At 49.9% G+C, this 5864-nt stretch overlaps 1 long non-coding RNA gene across 1 annotated transcript; it reads right to left on the bottom strand.

The window, feature by feature from the left end:
- Positions 1–1474: 1474 nt before the first annotated feature.
- Positions 1475–4271, bottom strand: LOC125108636 (uncharacterized). The gene is made up of 3 exons (XR_007129975.1): positions 4181–4271; positions 2351–2444; positions 1475–1664 (listed from the first exon to the last, which is right to left on the bottom strand). It is a non-coding gene; the product is annotated as an uncharacterized LOC125108636 (long non-coding RNA).
- Between the last annotated feature and the right edge of the window lie 1593 nt (positions 4272–5864).

The raw sequence follows: 5864 nt of genomic DNA, 5'->3' as shown, positions 1-5864 counted from the left end.
GCGGGGGAATGTTAAGGTGGGCATGGGGTGGGGGATCACAGAGCTAATCAACAGGAAGCCTGTCTGTCCAGCTGCAAGTCTAATTCTCATCGTCGTCCTCTATCGCAGTGAGTTCATCTGCAGCGGCCAGGATCGAACTCGAAACCCACCCCAGCTGCCGCAAGTGCAAGGAGTCCCGGAAAGAAAGAAAACGGTGTGCGGGATGGTTTCAGCAAGGACGGGAAGCACGGTGGTGTCCCCTTCACTTCCAGAAGGACCCCCGGGTTAAGCAAGTTGGGAAGGAGCCCCTCCCCACCATCATAGCTCAGGGACAGCGAGAGGCTAGTGTCTGCGGGGAAGGAGTCGTTACTGACTAGAAGAAATGGGGCCACGAGCTCAGGTCCGGAGCAACAAGATGTTCTCCTGGAGAGCTGCTCCGAGTGCTTCAGGCCCCTCCCCGCCCTGAGAAGACCAGGCCACCATACCTGCTCGCCTCCTGACAACCAGCCAGCAAGGTAACACTGGGTCGTGGCCCTAGGTTCTAGTGTGTTCTGTGAAGGCAGACTTCCTGTGTGTCCAGGGGCACGGCCACGCCCTCTCGGGGGGCCTCGAGGCTGCAGCAGAGGTGACCGAGGACCTCTTCAGGAGCAGTGCAGCTGCCTACAGCCCTGAGCTCAGGCTGTGCTCTGCACACGTGGACTAATGTTGGACTAGTTTCTGCCTTCGGCTGAATTTAGATATCTCTAACAAAATTTCTTTTCCTCCATGGGCTAGATTTGGGATGTTAGAGTGAGCTCATGGGTACTCCAAGAAAACAACCTAGAAGAATCTTCAGTCTCTTGGAATGTTGGAACGGACTCTCCGGGCCCTGCAGAAGAGGCGGATTGCGACGGTCCCCCACGGGGACTTAGCGCCACCTGGTGGTCCTTCTGGTCACACACAGGTGAGCATCATCCCACGCTGGCAGGAAAGAGGAAGAGGACTTTGGCCTTGGGCGGGAACTACGGCCTCAACCCGAGTTCACCAGGCTCCACCAGCTCAAACAAAATCATCTAGGCCAGAACAAACGGAGAACTGATAACGCACAGAACCCTGTGGCATTTCATTCACTTTTTACATGTATTCGCTGGAACCTTCCCTCATTCATCCATTTCCCTGGGCTCCTGCTGGAAGCCGGGACGCAGCCCTGATCAAGTCATGGCCCTTGTCTTGGAGCTGCTCACAGAGCCCTGGCGGGGGGGCAGACACAGACGAACCGTGCTGCAGGTCGTGGTAAGAAGTCAGCGGCACAGGATACAGGCAGCAGGAGGAGGGTCCCTCAACCTTCCAAGGGGCATACGTGGGGACACTCCTGGAAGGGTAAACACATGGTCTTAGACCTCAGAGGCTGAATGGGATCCGGTCAAGGGCAGGATGGCGGTCGGGCATTCTAGGCATAGACAGCCAGAGAGCCAAGTGTTCCCTTAAGACCTGAGGCTCCCCGGGGGGGGGGCGGCAGGCGCACGCAGGCTGGGGCAGGAGGCCTGAGGAAGGCTTCTGGACCTCACAGAGCTGCCACCTCGGCCACTGAAACTTGTTTTGTGCCCTGGCGGGTGTCCGGAAAACCCAGGTTCTAGTTCTTGAAGGAATCCACAGTCGGACATTCAAGGTTATCTTCAAATAGGAGTCAATATTCAAAGGACATACTGGCAAGGGAAAAAAAGGGGGAGGGCAGCTGAAGAAAATAATATATGTTAATAAAAAAAAAGAAAGAAAGAAATGCATGTTGTACTGTAAAAAAATGGGGGATAGTCATGAAACTACTTTGGACCTGTGTCCTATCACCAGGTCACACCATTTGGAATATACTATATTATTTTTTAATTCTACAGTTATAACTAGCACAACTGGAAAGCATTACTTTTTCACATTTAAAGCATTAATACTGGGTGCCTGGGTGGCTTCAGTCGATTAAGCGTCTGCCTTCAGCTCAGGTCATGATTCCAGGGTCCTGGGATCGAGCCCCATGTCTGGCTCCCTGCTCAGCAGGGGTCTGCTTCTCCCTATCCCTCTGCTTCTCCCCCCTGCTCATGCTCTCTCTCTCTCTCTCTCAAATAATAAATAAAATCATTTTTTAAAATCATCATTTTTAAAAAAAACAAAGCATTAATACTGTGAAAAGCAAACATGTACAATGTTTATAACCTTGTATGTTATAACCTTGTAACCCGACCTTGAAATGTCTTTGGTTTTTAGTACGTCAAAAAATAAACTAAGGAAGGGGCCCAGGCCTCTCTCAACTTATGGAAAGATCTAGAAAGTTCTGGGGAAGGAAGGAACGGAAGAGAACCAAAAGAAGGCAGAAGCCGGGAGCTGCTGTGGTAGTTGAGACCTTAGCTGCTGAAACCCAGCCCGGTCTGGGTCCATGTGGAACGAGAGGAGGAATACTACTGAGGCTTCAAATCTGGCAGGATTTGCTGTTGATTCTGTGAAAAGAAAAAAAAAAATTGTTAATAATCCCTTGTGCCTGCTAATGAGGGTAGATCCTGGTAACTAGAGGACCTTTTGTTTGGAGAGCAGAAAGTCAACATCCTTGGTCTGCTGGCTTTTGACCAAATCACAAGCAGTCTCTGGCGCGGGAGGCAAGGCACTGAGAATTTGCAGAAGTAGGAGGGACCAAACTACTCAATCAGGAGGGGATAAGGGATGTGGGACATTCCTGAGGCTGCAGGAGCCAGTGGTCCTGCGGGCCACCACGGAACGTCTCCAACAGACAGGGCTCTGGGGACTTCATGGCCCAAAAGGGACCTGGAAGACATTTGGATCGGGCAGCCAAGAAGCCCCTTTGCTTTTTTTTTAGCATCAAACCTTTAACCTCTGAAACCCAAGAAAAACTGAGCAAGGTGACTTGTTCAGACCATCTCTGCTCTGGAGAAGCGCTTCACAGCATGCTACCCATCACAGTCTAGCCACAGACGGGGTGGACATAAGCCATGCCGAGACCCTGGGGTATTCCAAGATCAGCCCCGACAGGTCATGGGAGGCAGGGCGTAAAAACCGCCCATTGCGGGGCGCCTGGGTGGCTCAGTGGGTTAAAGCCTCTGCCTTCGGCTCAGGTCATGATCCCAGGGTCCTGGGATCGAGCCCCACATCGGGCTCTCTGCTAGGCGGGGAGCCTGCTTCCCTTCCATTCTCTCTGCCTACTTGTGATCCCTCTCTCTCTCTCTCTCTGTCAAATAAATAAACAAAATCTTTAAAAAAATAAAATAAATAAAATAAAAAAAACAAAAAACAAAAAACAAATGCCCATTGCCTACAGGGCAGCTCCAGCAAGAGACCAGCCACCTGGGCAGGTTGCAGAAGGAGAGCCCTCATCTGTGCCCACGAAGCTCTGCTCACCGTCCGTCTCCTGAGATTTGCTACAAGAGCAACATGTAGGGCGCCTGGGTGGCTCCGTTCCTTACATGTCCGCCTTCAGCTCAGGTCATGGTCTCAGAGTCCTGGGATCGAGTCCTGTATCGGGCGCCTTGTTCAGTGGGGAGCCTGCTTCTCCCTCTGCCCGCCCCCGCCGCTCGTCCTCTATCTCCATCTCTCTTTCTCACAAAGACAAAAATAAATAAAAATCTTAACTACAACAACAACAACAAAAAAAAAACAGCAAGGTCCAACAACGAAGGCTCAGGCCATGTCTTGCTTGAACAGTGGCCGCGAGGCCCTACAGCTCAAGGGGCAGGGCCTGGTCTCGTAAAGCAGCTCACTCTTTGGCTTTAGCTTTGTCTAGAAGCCTCACAAATCGTTTAGCAAGAGAAAGCCAGGCCCAAACATATAACCAAAGGCCACTGGGTCAGCCGCTGAGCTGCCTGTCTGACTTGTCGGGTGGCATATTGGGTGGAGATCACATTGGTCTCTGAAATGCCTCTTTAGGAAGGCTTCCTGGAGGAGGAACATACACCCAGTTATCTGTGTTTGCTGAACGACACCAAAGACCACTTATTACTGCCCTCAACTCAGATCTTTAAGCCACAGAAATACTTATGACCCCGCAGAGGGAAAAGCCCTCGCATTTTCTGGTCGTTGGGGGGAACATCGATTCAGATATTGCTGAATAAGAGGTGACACCCACCTGCACAGCCAGAAGCCCTCCCCGGCTCCCTCCGTTAGAGACCTGGCATGCCCTGAGCCCTCTTCCTCTTCTCTCTACCCTCTTCAACCTCTCACTTACATTTGCTTGTCCAGCACTCATTTATCAGGATGCCTGCCTTGTAAGGGGCATTCCATCTGGCCACAGGAGCAGTGAATATCGATGAAATCAGTCTTGCCTTCCACCTGCTTGCAGGGCGATGGTAGAGACAGGAAGCAAGAGAATTTCAACCTTCAGGAAACAGGTGGGGGTGGGGCGTAGGGCAGATCCCTGCAGGGATGAAAAGTATTCAACAGCACCAAAGGGAGAAAAGAGCATTCCAATCTGCGAATCCACTTCCAACTCTTTAATAACATAAACCCCTGCAGGCGCTTTTAAAACTTGGTCATAAAATTCTTTGGTATTCTTCTCGCGGAGACGTGGGTCTGTGTCCCCTCGCCTTGAGTCTGGGTTCTGTTGCTGTTCAGCTAATGACAGTTTCCGTCTCTTCCTGAATCGTGGAGTGCTCACTCTTGAATGCAGCTTCCAGAGCAGAAGGGAACCCCCCCACACAAAACATACACACACACAAAAGCCTGTGTAAAGAGCCCACAGGACAGATTAGGTGTTGTCACCAACAATCCCAGCTGATGTCCCAGCCAAGTCCCATCAACTTCCCGACGTGAGTGAGCTTGCAGAAGCTACCCACACTGTGGCCAGCGTCAGAAAGCCGCAGGCCTGGAAAGGTATTCCTTTAGGAACCTTAGAAGAGAATTGTTGCGAGCACTTTCAAATGCTGCTGATAAAACTGTAAATTGACTGAGGATAGCTAGGAGATAACTGGGAAATAGAAATCAAGATCTCTAAAAATGATCCTGGGCAGGTGAATAGTTGTAAGAGATGGCAAATCAGTAAACCGTGATTGTAGAACTTGGGGCGGGGTGTGTGTGTGTGTGTGTGTGTGTGTGTGTGTGTGAACGTTTACTGAAAAAGTCTTCCGATATTTCTATGTTTGACATTTTTAATAATAACACATGGGGAGGGAGAGGGGCTTGTGAGTCACTAAAAGGGAAGCCTAAGGAAACAGTCAAGAGATGTGATTTTTAAAAAGCGATATTCCCTTGCACAGTTGGTGGGAATGCAAACTGGTGCAGCCACTGTGGAAAAGAGTGAGGACGTTCCTCAAAAAGTTGAAAATAGAGCTGCCCTATAATCCAGTAATTGCACTATGAGGTTTTTTACCCAAAAAATACAAAAAAACCCACAAATGCAAAGGGATACATGCACCCCGATGTTGATAACAGCATTATTTACAATAGCCACATTATAGAAGCAACCCAAGTGTCCATGGACAGATGAGTGACTAAAGAAGGCATGACATAGGGGTGCCTGGGTGGCTCAGTGGGTTAAAGCCTCTGCCTTCGGCCCAGTGGTGGTCCCAGTGTCCTGAGATCAAGCTCTGCATCAGGCTCTCTGCTTGGTGGGGAGCCGGCTTCCTCCTCTCTCTCTCTCTCTGTGCCTGCCTCTCTGCCTACTTGTGATCTCTATCTGTCATATAAATAAATAAAATCTTTTTAAAAAATTTCTTTAAAAAAAGAAGGTGTGATATATCTATTCAATGGAATATTACTCAGCCATAAAAAGAACAAAGTCTTACCGCTTGCAACAACATGGATGGCGCTAGAGAGTACTGTGCAAAACAATAAATCAACCAGAAAGAGACAAACCCTCAGCGGCCTTGATTTCAGACCTCTGGTCCCCAGGACTGTGAGACGATGCGTTCCTG

Source organism: Lutra lutra, chromosome 9, assembly GCF_902655055.1.
Source record: "Lutra lutra chromosome 9, mLutLut1.2, whole genome shotgun sequence".
Classification (NCBI taxonomy): Eukaryota; Metazoa; Chordata; class Mammalia; order Carnivora; family Mustelidae; genus Lutra; species Lutra lutra.
Note: the sequence above shows the minus strand (reverse complement) of the source record. Positions and strands in the feature narration are given on the sequence as shown.